Here is a 15,361-nt window from a genome sequence, read left to right as displayed (position 1 = left end):
CCCTAAATCCATATAGGATTCCATCCAGTCCAACTTTCCCTTTGCCTGGCCCTCACAGGGTATCAAATACTTAGGAATTCCTATTCATAGAGACCTCTCCCATCTATGTTATCTTAATTTTGGGCCCTTTATTGAACAATTCCATACAGACCACGGTTGGCAAGTTAGAACTGTAAGATTCACTACGTGAACCACTGGTGTTTTGTGGAAAAGCACATGTACACCGCGTTCCAAATTATTATGCAAAAAGTGTTTAGGAGTGATAAGGGAAGAATTTGTTTGTTTGTCAGTTAAACTCATTGATGGTGATGTGTGTCAGGGCTCTTTATATCACTGTAAGCAATTGCAGACACCTGTGCTAATTAGTTTGGCAGGTGTGTCCAATGAAAGGCAAGACTACTTAAGAAGGCTCTCTCACATTATTAAGCAGCCTACATTTTCTGCCAAAATGGGAAAGAAAAAGGATGTGTCGGCTGCTGAGAAGCAACAAATTGTGGAGTGTTTAGGTCAAGGCATGACTACAATCAACATTGTGCGATGATCAGGATGAAGTGTCTTGGCAATCAAGAAGTATGTAGCTGATTCACAGTACACACGTGTGCGTGCTGATAAGGGCAAATTGAGGACTCTTTCCTACAGGCAATTACGTCAGGTTGAAAGAGCAGCGGCAAAAAAGCCTTGTCATAGCAGCAGACAAGTTTTTGAAGCTGCTTGTGCCTCCAACGTCCCCCGAACAACAAGATGCAGGGTCCTTCAGAGGTTTGCAGCTGTGCATACGCCATCCTGTCGACCTCCTCTATCCACTTCACACAAGCAGAAACGGCTCCAGTGGGCCAAACATTACATGAAGACTGATTTCAAAACTGTTTTGTTCACGGATGAGTGCCGTGCAGCGCTCGATGGTCCAGATGAATGGAGTGGAGGATGGCTGGTTGATGGACACCCCACGCAAACACGGCTACAGCGCCAACAAGGAGGAGGTGGAGTAATGTTTTGGGCTGGAATCATGGGGAGAGAGATTGTCGGCCCCTTTAGGATCCCTGAAGGCGCTAAAGATGAACTCCATAATGTATGTGGATTTTCTCAAACAGCACTTCCTGCCATGGTTCAAGAAGAAGAACCGTGTATTTCACAGCAAGATCATTTTTCTGCATGATAATGCACCATCTCATGCTGCACATAAAACATCTGCATCTCTGGCTGATATGGGCATAAAAGGGGACAAACTTATGGTGTGACCCCCATGCTCCCCTGACCTCTACCCCATTCAGAACCTTTGGAGCATCATTAAAAGGAGTGTCTATGATGGCGGGAGGCAGTTCACATCTAAGCAACAGCTCTGGGAGGGTATTCTGTCCTCATGCAAAACAATTGAAGCAGAAACCATCCAAAACCTGACAAATTCAATGGACGAGAGAGTTCAGAAGCTCCTTTCGAACAAGGGGTCCTATGTGAAAATGTAACATCACCTAGAATAAAGTTTTGAGTTGAAAACTGTTTGATTTCAGTTTCTAACAACCTGCTAATGCTTATAATTTCAAAAATGACCATTTTTTTGGTCTTTATTAAAATGAAAAGGTTGATCGAAAAGTTTGGGGGATCTAAGAGTGTGGCAACCCAGTAGTCATGATTACTTCGAATTCTGACAATATGAGGGTCATGCTGCAGGTAGTGCAGCAAGAAGGCACTTATGTGTCTTGCGCATCTCGGAGCCCCAAAATTATTTTCCGGGCTAGATGCAGCTAAAAATTATTTTTAATTTTAAATCTGGTGAAGCTTATTATAGATGGCCTAATAGGATCAGTGCTGCACACTGCTACAAAGCCCAAATTATTTTCCAGTCAAGATACAGATAAACATGATTAGTAATTTGAAAGCTTAAAACGGTTGGTAGGGTGATTTTAACCAATCATCAAGCTTTTACCCTCCCCAGGATGACACAGGGGTAGAAAAGTCGTTTCGGATCCACGATTTGTTCATCTTTATGAACGTGAGTCTGTCTACATTATCAGTGGAGAGCCGCGTGCGCTTATCTGTCAGCACACCACCAGCAGCGCTGAACACACGTTCAGACAGAACGCTGGCTGCGGGGCATGACAAGATCTCCAAGGCGTAAGTGGCTAGCTCCGGCCATTTATCCAGATTGGAAGCCCAAAAAGAGCAAGGGTCCAGTGACACAGTCGTGGCTTCAATGTTTACTTGGAGATACTCCTGTACCATCGTCTCTAGGCGTTGACTATGTGTCAGACTTCTTGTCTCCTGTGGCCTTGCAAAGGATGGGCTAAAAAAGTGGTGAAATGATTCCGCAAAATTGATGTTACCAGCAGATACTGTGGTTCTGTTACGGTTTGAGTGCTGAACACTTGACGGTCCCACGGTTGGCAAGTTGGAACTGTGAGATTCACTACGTGCACCACTGGTATTTTGTGGAAAAGCACATGTAAGATTCTGCAACAGTCTCTGTTGATACTCCTGCATGCGTGCATCCCTTTCTATGGCAGGAATAATTTCTGCAAATTTACTTTTGTACCGGGGATCTAACAGTGTGGCAACCCAGTAGTCAGGATTATTTCTAATTCTCACAATTCGAGGGTCATGTTGCAGGTAGTGCAGCAAGAAGGCACTCATGTGTGTTGCGCATCCAGGAGCACCAAGTCCCTGTTGTGTTGGTGGCGAGGTAAGAATCATGCTTCCTTCCTCTGTCCTCTCCCCCCAACCTCGCACAACAGAAATGTGATCAAGGTCTCCCTCATCTGATGAGTCTTCCATCAGTTCGTCCTCCACTTCTTCCTGGGCTCCTGCACCTTCCTCACTAGTTTGGCTGCTACCATGCGCCCTGGTAAAATCATCTCCCCCACCCTCACATGCCTGCCGCCTTGGTGCTGCCGACCGTCTGGACCTTGCAGATGTTAGCCCTTCCGCATACAACTCCTCCTCCTCTACTTCCTCCACCTCCTCTTGTGCCACCACCTGACTCCGAATTCTGTTTAACATGGGCTCCAGCATGTAAATCACCGGAATAGTCATGCTGATAATGGCATCGTCAGCACTAAACATCTTCGTCGCCATTTCAAAACTGTGCAGAAGGGTGCATAGGTCCCTGATCTGAGACCACTCCTCCAGCGTGATTTGCCCCACCTCTGAATCTCGTTGGCCCAGGCTATACGTCAGAACGTATTGCACCAGGGCTTGTCGGTGCTGCCACAGTCGCTGCAACATGTGCAGAGTTGAATTCCACCGGGTAGGCACATCGCATTTTAGCCGGTGAAGTGGCAGGCCCAACGACTTCTGTAGAGATGTAAGTCGCTGAGCTGCGGGATGCGAACGGCGGAAGTGAGCACACAGCGACCGTGCCCTCTGCAGAAGGCCATCTAGTCTGGGATAGTGGGCTAAAAATTGCTGGACAACCAGGTTCAACACGTGAGCCATACAAGGCACGTGTGTGACATTGCCCCGGCGAAGGGCCGCACCCAGGTTTGCAGCATTGTCGCACACGGCCTTCCCTGGTTTCAGGTCCAGTGGAGACAACCATTCATGAAATTGGTTCTCCAGAGCTGACCACAACTCCTCAGCTGTGTGACTCACATTTCCCAGACATTTCAATGTAAAAACCGCCTGATGACGTTGAGCCCTACTGCCAGCATAGTAAGGAGGTGTGCAGGATCCCTTCTGCGCAGTTAGAAAGCTTGTGGCATGACCAGACAGGCTTTGGGTGCAGGTGGAAGACCGAGAGGAGGTTGAGGAGGCAGAAGCAGTGGAGGAACTTTGACATAAAGAGGATTGACGCACAGCTCGTGGGGACGGCAAGACTTGGACAGCAGCCCCTTGTCCTGCTGTCACCATAGTTACCCAGTGCCCAGTCAGCGACATGTAACGCCCCTGTCCATGCCTACTCGTCCAAGTGTCTGTGGTGAAATGCACCCTGTCACACACAGAGTTTCTCAAAGAAGCGGTGATGTTGTGTGCGACATGCTGGTGGAGCGCAGGCACACCTTTCTTTGAGAAGTAGTGCCGACTGGGCATCTGGTACTGGGGCACTGCGACGGACATAAGGTCTCGAAAATCCTCTGTGTCCACCAGGCGGAAAGGCAGCATTTCTGTAGCCAAGAGCTTGCAGATGGTGAAATTCAACCTCTTAGCTTTCTCATGGCTAGGAGGAAATGGTCTTTTACTTGTCCACATCTGAGGGACCGAGGGCTGGCTATTGTGCTTAGACGGGGTTGATAAGGGTGTCCCCGGCAAACTGCCGGTCTGTGAGGAAGATGCAGGCGGACATGTTAGGTTGCCTTGATCCAAAGGTGGTGCTATCGATGTCGGACAGCGCTCAAGACCAGCTGGTGTTACCACCTCCAAAGAAAATGATGACCTGCCAATCACGCTGGCTGTTGCGGGTAAAGAGGTGGCAGGTCTGCGCCCCAAAACAGGTGTGACTGCTGTCCCCCCAGTCACAGAGGATGAAGAGGCCGCGGATGCACAAGATATGGCAGACGGTGGTTGGCCCGGCCGGCTAGGCCGCATTGTAGCACACTGAGCTTCCCACTGCAACTTATGCTTCATGTCCATGTGCCGGTTCATGCATGAAGTACTCAAACTATGTATTTTTTGGCCTCTACTTAGCTTTTGCTGACAAATGTTACAGATAACACGAGTTGGGTCATCTTTATCGATCTGAAAAAATGCCCATGCTATGCAAGGCTTAGCACCCATGCGACCTGAAGAGCCACCACGACTTGTGTTGAGAGGCAGAGTTGTGTTTGAGGATGCAGTTGTTGACGTGCTTCCAGTACTACGTCTCTGTCCAGGAAGGCGCAACCTGACCTCGTCGTCACTAGCATCTTCCTCCACCTCCTCTGCTGACCTCATCTCTTGGCTGACTGTGGGTTGACAGTAAGTGGGATCTCCGACCTCATCATCATCACCCTGTGCGTTATCACACCCGTCGTCCTCAGAGCCAACCTGTTCCTGCCCTGACAAAAAACTAAAGTTGTTGCTCCAATCAGGTATTTGAGTCTTATCATCGTCTTCCTCATTGTCTCCACCAACAGGAGTTACAGTTTGGGAATGAGGGTCTACATTATGGTCAGAACCTTCTGCGTCTGGTCCTGGATCCGACTCATAAAGATTCTGGGCATCAGTGCAGATCATTTCTTCGTCTGGATTCACAGAAGCGCTGGAGTCGACCTCTGATTCCCAGGCTATAGTATGAGTAAACAGCTCTGCAGACTCAACCATCTGTTCTACCTCATACTCAGACGGGCAGCTGGAGATTTGGGAGCTGTGAGGAAGCAAGTGCGATTTGGGTGACACCTTTGAGGACTGGAGTATTTGTGATGTTGAAGTTGATGTGGAGGAGAGCCCACTTAAAGGAGCACTTGATATCCGTTGAAGCACCTGCTGTTTTTGTGCCTCATCTGGAATTTGTAGCGATTGGCGTGGCCGTAAGAAAGGGATCTTATCACATTGTCCGCTAAAAGAAGTAGACATTTTAGTTTGGCTGGAAGATGGTCTTTCTTCTGCACCTACCCCACGGACACAACCTTTTTTCCCCTTCCCAACACGCCTATTCCCCTTTCCACCAGCAGCAGGCCTTTTTCCATTCATTTTGGTGGTTAACTAATTCACAACTCTGGAGTTGTTTGCACAAAAAAACAATGGATGGTAACCGAGCAGAGCTGAGTGGCCAAACTGTGGTATTAGGCCAAAACTATTGGCTGGGTTAGATGCAGAAAAAAATTATTTTTAATTTGCAACCTGATGGAGGTCAGTATAGATGGACTAATAGACCAAGTCCCACACACCGCTAGAAGCCCAAATATTTTTTCAGAGCTAGATGCAGAAAATTTTTTTATTCAATTTGCAACCTGATGGAGGTCAGTATAGATGGACTAATAGACCAAGTCCCACACACTGCTAGAAGCCCAAATATTTTTTCAGAGCTAGATGCAGAAAAAAATTATTTTTAATTTGCAACCTGATGGAGGTCAGTATAGATGGACTAATAGACCAAGTCCCACACACCGCTAGAAGCCCAAATATTTTTTCAGAGCTAGATGCAGAAAAAAATTATATTCAATTTGCAACCTGCTGGAGGTCAGTATAGAAGGACTAATAGAACAAGTCCCACACACTGCTAGAAGCCCAAATATTTTTTCAGAGCTAAATGAAGAAAAAAATTATTTTTAATTTGCAACCTGATGGAGGTCAGTATAGATGGACTAATAGACCAAGTCCCACACACTGCTAGAAGCCCAAATATTTTTTCAGAGCTAGATGCAGAAAAAAATTATTTTTAATTTGCAACCTGATGGAGGTCAGTATAGATGGACTAATAGAACAAGTCCCACACGCTGCTAGAAGCCCAAATATTTTTTCAGAGATAAATGAAGAAAAAAATTATTTTTAATTTGCAACCTGATGGAGGTCAGTATAGATGGACTAATAGACCAAGTCCCACACACTGCTAGAAGCCCAAATATTTTTTCAGAGCTAGATGCAGAAAAAAATTATTTTTAATTTGCAACCTGATGGAGGTCAGTATAGATGGACTAATAGAACAAGTCCCACACGCTGCTAGAAGCCCAAATATTTTTTCAGAGATAAATGAAGAAAAAAATTATTTTTAATTTGCAACCTGATGGAGGTCAGTATAGATGGACTAATAGACCAAGTCCCACACACTGCTAGAAGCCCAAATATTTTTTCAGAGCTAGATGCAGAAAAAAAATATTTTTAATTTGCAACCTGATGGAGGTCAGTATAGATGGACTAATAGACCAAGTCCCACACACCGCTAGAAGCCCAAATATTTTTTCAGAGCTAGATGCAGAAAAAAATTATATTCAATTTGCAACCTGCTGGAGGTCAGTATAGAAGGACTAATAGAACAAGTCCCACACACTGCTAGAAGCCCAAATATTTTTTCAGAGCTAAATGAAGAAAAAAATTATTTTTAATTTGCAACCTGATGGAGGTCAGTATAGATGGACTAATAGACCAAGTCCCACACACTGCTAGAAGCCCAAATATTTTTTCAGAGCTAGATGCAGAAAAAAATTATTTTTAATTTGCAACCTGATGGAGGTCAGTATAGATGGACTAATAGACCAAGTCCCACACACCGCTAGAAGCCCAAATATTTTTTCAGAGCTAGATGCAGAAAAAAATTATTTTTAATTTGCAACCTGATGGAGGTCAGTATAGATGGACTAATAGAACAAGTCCCACACGCTGCTAGAAGCCCAAATATTTTTTCAGAGCTAGATGCAGAAAAAAATTATTTTTAATTTGCAACCTGATGGAGGTCAGTATAGATGGACTAATAGAATGATGCTATGCCCAAAAGATTTTACTTCACTAGGTGCAGTAAAAAAATTGGTATTCTATACACAGGTGGTATATCTTGCAACACAGATAGGCTACTCCACTGACTAACACACTCTGCAATAGGCCAAAAAGGATTAGCTTTGCTAGATTCAGCCAAATGCTGTGAAAAAAACTTGCACAGCACTGGCACAGACCTGCCTGGCAAAAACTGATAGGAACTGATGTAACCTAGTCCTGAAAAGGACTCCAATTACAATTAGTCTTTACTCCCACAATCTATCTATTTAAGAGCACAGACCTGCTTGATAAAAGTCATAGGAAATGCTGTAACCTAGTCCTTAAAAGGACTGCAATCACAACTATTCCCTACTCCCAAGCTATCTGTATATTTGTGCGAAAATTGGCTTGAAATTAACAAGGTATAGCGCACACAGCAACAGCGGTGCCGTCTAACACGCAGCTGCAGCAGTGAGAAAATGGTGGCGACGGGGAAAATGGCTTGGTCTTATAGGGCAAGGACATGTGACATACACTGCCAATCACACATGCCCTTGCTTGTGTGAAAAAAAGCACTTCGCTCCGTGTGTGCGCTGCTGATAGGCTGACAGATTGCACCTCCCCACTGCAAATGCGGGAAAGAGAAAAAAAAATGGAGATCTTCATTGTTCCTGCAGAGATCCATCCCCTGCCCCTCCCCCCGCCCCGCTGTACACTCATACTGCGTATTAACATTAATTTTCATCATTACTGAGAAAAAATCCAGTTATGATTTTGGTGCACGAACAGTTATCGAACATAACCTCGAACAGCCGAATTTTTCTCAAATTGTTCGTGTTCGCCGACCGGCTCGAACACCGCCCAAAACAGCTCGAATTTGAGATTGGCGAACAGTTCGAGTAGAACAACGCTCATCTCTACTCACAATAAAACATACAAAAACGAAACCAAAATGGATTTTCCTGGGAAATATGTTAAGGAACATCCTTTCCAGGGTAATGACTTGTATATAAGGCAAAATAAATAACCAAAAACGAAAATACTCCTTCACAACTTGGGCTATGTTCACACGTAGCGTTTTTGATGCGCTTTTGCACTTTTGCATTGCTTTAAACCAAGACAAATGCATTCACCAGGAAATGTCATTTTAACATTTTACAACCTTATCTGGCCATGTGGTGGGTGACACATCATCAGACACATGCATACAGTGCTGAAAAGACATGGGAACAGCATGGGGAAGACCTCTGGAAGAATCTCTGACTCCCAGGTCACTGCCTAAAAATGCGCCCATCATAAGTGATCCTTGGCGCATGCGAAGATGCCTCTCACCATGCACCTGTCATTGCAGACTTGCAACAATCACCGTCCACGTCCTTGTCCCACTGCAGCGTTCAGTTGTCCCTACCCCATTCCTTGGAATGCAAGCGCAAGTATGCAGCCAGACACCCACCCACCCACAGGCTGCAATACTATACTGCCAAATTTTTTACAGCTGCTTGCACTTGAAATGTAGCCTTTTAGGCTCATTCAGGCGGAAGCTTTTCATAACCTCATGCCGGCGGCGGCCGGGTTTCCATGCTCGGTCCCCAGCCGCCACTATATTTCCCGGTATCGCCTCCGCCTACCACAAGCACGGGTCCCACAACATTACCCGTGACCTCCCCAGTGCACTTACTGGGAAGGACCGCCTAACCACAAACACGTGGACAGGTGAATGTGGCCAGGGACGGTACGGAGCCAGTCCACAACTTTTTTTGCTGAGAGTTTTATTTAGCTCGGTGAAAGGACTGGCATAGAGGGAAACCCTATCTACCCTGCATGTCATTTCTCACAGGAAGTCCTGTAATGCAGCTTGTTGCAGAAGCAATAGCAGCCCGTCCAACATCAACTCGCCCTTGTCGGTGGTGCTTTGTCATTTCTCACAGGAAGTCCTCTAAAGCTGCTTGCACTTGAAATGTGGCCTGAACATTACTGCTGGTACTTTTCTGTGGGAATTTGCTTGCCTCCTACCAGCCTGGAATATTTCCAGCAAACTATGGCACAACGCCATGGTATTAGCACTGCCCCCAGTACCAGTAGCAAAGCCATCCCCAATTTCCTGCTCAGGAATTTTATTTGGTAGACTGAGTGGCTGCCCAAATACATTTTCTCACAAAGGAGCTGAAGATAGAGTGGCAGTAGGTGCAAGTTTCTCCAGCCTCTTAGATATTAGAGGGTGAACGGCAGCACATTGGATCAGTGGTTAGCACTAGAGCCTTGCAGCACTGGGATCCTGGGTTCAAATCCCAGCAAGGACAACATCTGCAAGGACTTTGTATATTCTTTCCGTGTTTGCGTGTGTTTCCTCCTCAGTAAAAATAGAGTGTCTGGGAACCTTCCCACACACTTTTCTTAGCAAGGACTGCTTCTCGGCAGGGTTGAACGGTCCCAGCAGAGAATCCTCTGGTGTGCCTTGACTTCTACCTCAGGAGAGTTCATGATAGCGCTAACTTTGCAGCTGCTATGGGGCTCTTGAGCGGGTGAGAAAGGTTATCCCTCAGATTCAAATCCTCTGGTGGGCACAATGTTTTTCAATCTGAAACAGCTTCTCAGTGGGAGTTGTATTTCACCACAGCCATATTCTTTAGCTCGGTGAAAGGACTGGCATAGAGGGAAACCGTATCTACCCCGGCTGTCATTTCTCCATCACCACGACGATGCCTGGCTGTTCAGCGGTGAGAGCCACAGATCAGGCTGCTGTGTTACAGCTTTCAACAACTCTGCAGTGCTGGGCGGTTTGTCAATTAAGCATTAAGCATGTTATCTTTAGCACAGCCTGTTGCCGCTTGGCCAAGACAGTGCTGCAGTGCTGTCAGCTTGTGACTGATGTAGTCATTTTGGAGATGGAGGAGGAGGTTCATGAGCTGAACAATGTGATTACATTGAGGTTAAATTGGTGATGCTGTTTTTTATACTAAAGAAAGATCCTATTGTTTTGTTTTTTTACGTTATTTTTTAAGACAAATGCATTCACCAGGAAATGTCATTTTAACATTTTACAACCTTATCTGGCAATGTGGTGTGTGACACATCATTAGACACATCCTGTTTTATTTATGATGGAGGGACTCTGAAAATCATAAAGCCTATTTTTATAGGGCCATCAGACGGCCCTTACTATTCTTAAAAGGCCAGCAGTCGGCACTCGCTATTGTTAGAGAGCCATCTGCTGGCTATGCTTTGTTGTTCCCATTATTAACAAGTGGGTCCCCTATACTGTTATTGCGTATCCAGTGACTGCAAGGGCTGCCAAAAATTTGGACGCAACCCAATACCCCTTTGAAGAGACATAGAGGAGGGTCTCAGTAAAAAAAATGTTCCCATTAGAAAGGAGCGGGTGGTAATGCCCATGCTGTGACTGCAAGGGCTGCCAAAATTTGGGAAAAACCCCACTAAGAATTTAAAGACAAATAGAGCAGGGCCACAGTAATGACAAATTACATTTAGAAAGGAGAGAGTCTGCTATACAGTTATAGGGTATGCAGTGAGTCCAATGGCTGACCAATTTTAAGAAAAACCCCACTAAGAATTTAAAGACACACAGAGCAGGGCCACAGTAACAAGTACGACATGTTCCTATTAGAAAGGAGAGGGTCTGCTATATAGTTATAGGGTATGCAGTGAGTCCAACGGCTGACCAATTTTAGGAAAAACCCCACTAAGAAATTAAAGACACATAGAGCAGGGCCGCAGTAACGACAAATTCCCATTAGAAAGGAGAGGGTCTGCTATACAGTTATAGGGTATGCAGTGAGTCCAACGGCTGACCAATTTTAGGAAAAACCCCACTAAGAATTTAAAGACACACAGAGCAGGGCCACAGTAACAAGTACGACATGTTCCCATTAGAAAGGAGAGGGTCTGCTATACAGTTATAGGGTATGCAGTGAGTCCAACGGCTGACCAATTTTAGGAAAAAGCCCACTAAGAAATTAAAGACACATAGAGCTGGGCCGCCATAACGACAAATTCCCATTAGAAAGGAGAGGGTCTGCTATACAGTTATAGGGTATGCAGTGAGTACAACGGCTGACCAATTTTAGGAAAAACCCCACTAAGAATTTAAAGACACACAGAGCAGGGCCACAGTAACAAGTACGACATGTTCCCATTAGAAAGGAGAGGGTCTGCTATACAATTATAGGGTATGCAGTGAGTCCAACAGCTGACCAATTTTAGGAAAAACCCCACTAAGAATTTAAAGACACATAGAGCAGGGCCACAGTAACAAGGTACAACATGTACCCATTAGAAAGGAGAGGGTCTGCTATATAATTATAGGGTATGCAGTGAGTCCAACGACTGACCAATTTTAGGAAAAACCACACTAAGAATTTAAAGACACAAAGAGCAGGGCCACAGTAATGACAAATTCCCATTAGAAAGGAGAGAGTCTCCCATAGCGTTGGCCTATGCAGTGAATGCAAGGGCTGCCAAAAATTTGGAGGCACTTCAATGACCCTTTGAAGAGACGTGGAGGAGGGCCTCATAAATGTTCCCATTAGAAAGGAGCGGGCCTCCTATACTTGCAATGCCCATGCACTAAGTGTATGGGCTGACAAACATTTACCCCTGGGGGGTATACATGAACATACTGTATAAAAAAAATTTTTTACGGGCATCATAAACACCCTTTAAAAAAATTATGTGGGTGTTGCATCACGGACCACGGTCACCCTGGTGATATGGTGGTGGAGGATGAGGAGAAGGGGTAGGACAAGAGCAAATAGACAAAATCAGGAAGCGTATACCCATGTGTGGGTGTGAAAAGTTGCATGGGAATACACCTCCCAAGAAAAGACACTGGATTTGAGTTTATGTTACGCTGCTATCATTTGGTGGTGTTGAGAAGTCTGGCCCAATCCAGCCCTTGTTCATTTTTATAAGAGTCAGCCTGTCAGCATTTTCAGTTGATAGGTGGATGCTCTTATCAGTTATAATTCCACCAGCGGCACTAAAAACCCGCTCTGATAAAACGCTGGCGGTAGGGCAGGCCAGGACCTCCAAGGCATAGAGAACCAGTTCATTCCACGTATCCAGCTTGGATACCCAATAATTATAAGGCACAGCGGAATCACGGAGGACGTTGTTACGGTCGGCAAGGTACTCCCTCAGCATCTTCCCACACTTTGCACTCCTTGTGAGAGTACCCCGCGCCTCAGGGCCTGTGCGATGGGAGGGTCTGAATAAACTCTCCCAGAACTTTGACAGTGTTCCCCTGCCTCTGCTGGATTGAAGTTGTGTCTCTCTCGCCTGTACTCCTTGGTTGTCCAACGAAGTGTGCCCTCTGCCGCCAGCGTTTTCAGATGGGAATTTCTTTAATAGTTCCGCAACAAAGGCTTTCTGGTAAAGCCCCATTTTTGTAGACCTGTCTGCCTCAGGAATAAGAGATAGAAAGTACTCCTTGTAGCGTGGGTCTAGAAGTGTCACCAACCGGTAATGACTATCACCCAAAATTTTGAGAATGCAAGGGTCATGGGAAAGGCAGCGTAACATAAACTCAGCCATGCGTGCCAGACTACTAACAGGCAAGACTTCCGTGTCCTCACCAAGAGGATGACTGACCATGCTCTCCTCCTCCTCCTCTCTGTCCTTTGGCCTTCCACGCTGAACAAACGGTATGACAGCTGTGCAGGTAGTACCATCTATAGTGCATGAAACTAGCTCCTGTCCTTCCTCCTCCTCCTCCTCTTCCTCATTGTCACCCAATCCTCATTGGGATGAGATGAGGCTTGGATGTGTGTAATCACCCTGTATAGTTCCTTGCTCCATCTCATCGTGCTCCGCCTGCAATGCATACTCTTTGATTGTGAGCAGAGAGCGTTTCAGAAGACAGAGAAGTGGGATGGTGACGCTAATTATGGCATCATCGCCGCTCACCATCTTGGTGGAGTCCTCAAAGTTTTGGAGGATGGTACATATGTCTGACATCCATGTCCACTCCTGAGGTCTTATGTGTGGAGCCTGAACTGAATACCGATGGCCTTGTTGATGCTGGTACTCAACAACTGCCCTCTTCTGCTCAAAAATCCTTCCCAACATCTGCAGTGTAGAGTTCCAATGCGTCGGGAAATCACACACCAGTCTGTGAGCCGGAAGCTGCAAATGCTGCTGAAACACAGCAAGGGCAGCGGAAACTGCAGCTGACTTTCTAAAATGGCCACACAGGCGGCGTACTTTATTAAGCAGATACGGCAGCTCCGGGTAGGATTTTAGAAACCGCTGAACCACGAGGTTAAGCACATGGGCCAGGCATGGTACGTGTGTGAGCTCGCCTCGCCTCAGAGCCGCCACCAGGTTCCGGCCATTGTCACACACAATCATGCCTGGCTGTAGGTTCAGCGGTGTGAGCCACAGATCAGCCTGCTCTTTCAGAGCTGTCCACAACTCTTCAGCATTGTGCGGTTTGTCACCTAAGCACATTAGCTTCAGCACAGCCTGTTGCTGCTTGGCCGAGGCAGTGCTGCAGTGTTTCCAGCTTGTAACTGATGTGGTCATTTCGGAGATGGAGGCTGAAGAGGAGGGGGAGGCTGAGGAGGATGAGGTGCAGGAGCTCTAGACCGTGAGGGCAACCCTGATTAACCTAGGGCCCGCAATTCTTGGCGTCGGGAGGACGTGTTCCGTCCCAAGGTCCGACTGGGTTCCAGCTTCCACTATGTTAACCCAGTGTGCCGTCAGTGAGATTTACTGTCCCTGCCCACAAGCACTTGTCCACGTGTCCGTGGTTAGGTGGACTTTACCAGTAACTGCGTTGTTGAGAGCACGGCTAATGTTTTGGGACACATGCTTGTGTAATGTGGGGACGGCACACCGGGAGAAATAGTGGCGGCTGGGGACCGAGTACCAAGGCGCGGCCACCGCCATCAGGTTGCAGAATGCTTCCATCTCCACGAGCCTAAAAGGCAACATTCTGAGCGCAAGCAGTTGTGAAATGTGAGAATTTAGTAGTGTGGCCTGTGGGGTGTTGGCTGCATGCTTGCGTTTCAAGGACTGGGGTATGGACAACTGAACACTGCGCTGGGACAAAGACATGGACGTGCTTCCTGATGCCGATACTTGAGAGTGTGCAACTACAGGTGCAGGGCAGGAGGCGTCTTCGCATGCACCATGGACAGGGGATTTGCTTGCATGCACAACAGCGGAAGAAGCAATTGTGCCACCCACAGACACTTTTCCTGGACCCTGGGGTTCAGCCCACAAAGTCGGGTGCTTTGCTGCCCTGTGCCTGATCATGCTGATGGTGGTCAGGCAGGTCGTTTTGCCACCCCTGCTGATGCTGGCCTGGCAGGTGGTGCAAATGGCCTTTTTGGGGTTATCGGCAGAGTCTTTAAAAAACAACCAGACTCGGGAAGACCTAACAGTTGTACTGGCAACTTCCTTCATGTTGGTGTTACGGGGAATGGTTGCCTGCCTTCTGTCTGCGGCCACCACACTGCTTCTTCCTGCCTGTTGAGATGTGTCTGCCTCCCTCCCCCTGTGTGCTACTGGCCTCGCTCTGCATGTCCTCCTGCCAGCTTGGGTCAGTTACTATATCATCCACCACCTCGTCTTCTGCATCCTGGTCCTCCTCCTGACTTTCTGGCAACTGAGTCTCATCATCATCCACCTCTTGTGACACTTTCCCACCGTCGCCTTCGTGTGACCGTGGCTGCTCAAATATTTGGGCATCACTACACGCGATCTCCTCTTGCCCCACTTCAAGTGGACCGGGCCAGAGGCCCGAATCTATAAATGGAAAAGTGAACAGCTCTTCAGAGTGTCCAAGTGTGGGATCAGTTGTCTCTGGGTACTCGGCATGGTGGGAGGAAGGAGGATCAGGTTGAGGAATATGCGGTCTAGACTCACGGCTACTGAGACTTGACCGTGTGTAAGACAGGGTGGTGGTGGTGGTGGCTAAGTGACTGGAAGCATTATCCACTATCCAACCAACAACCTTTTGACACTGCTCTGGGTTCAATAGTGGTGTGCTGCGGTCCCCTAGAAATTGGGACAGGAAGGT

This window comes from Phyllobates terribilis, unplaced genomic scaffold (genome assembly GCF_046119375.1).
Source record: "Phyllobates terribilis strain yellow unplaced genomic scaffold, ASM4611937v1 Scaffold_5__5_contigs__length_657084704, whole genome shotgun sequence".
NCBI lineage: Eukaryota > Metazoa > Chordata > Amphibia > Anura > Dendrobatidae > Phyllobates > Phyllobates terribilis.
Note: the sequence above shows the minus strand (reverse complement) of the source record.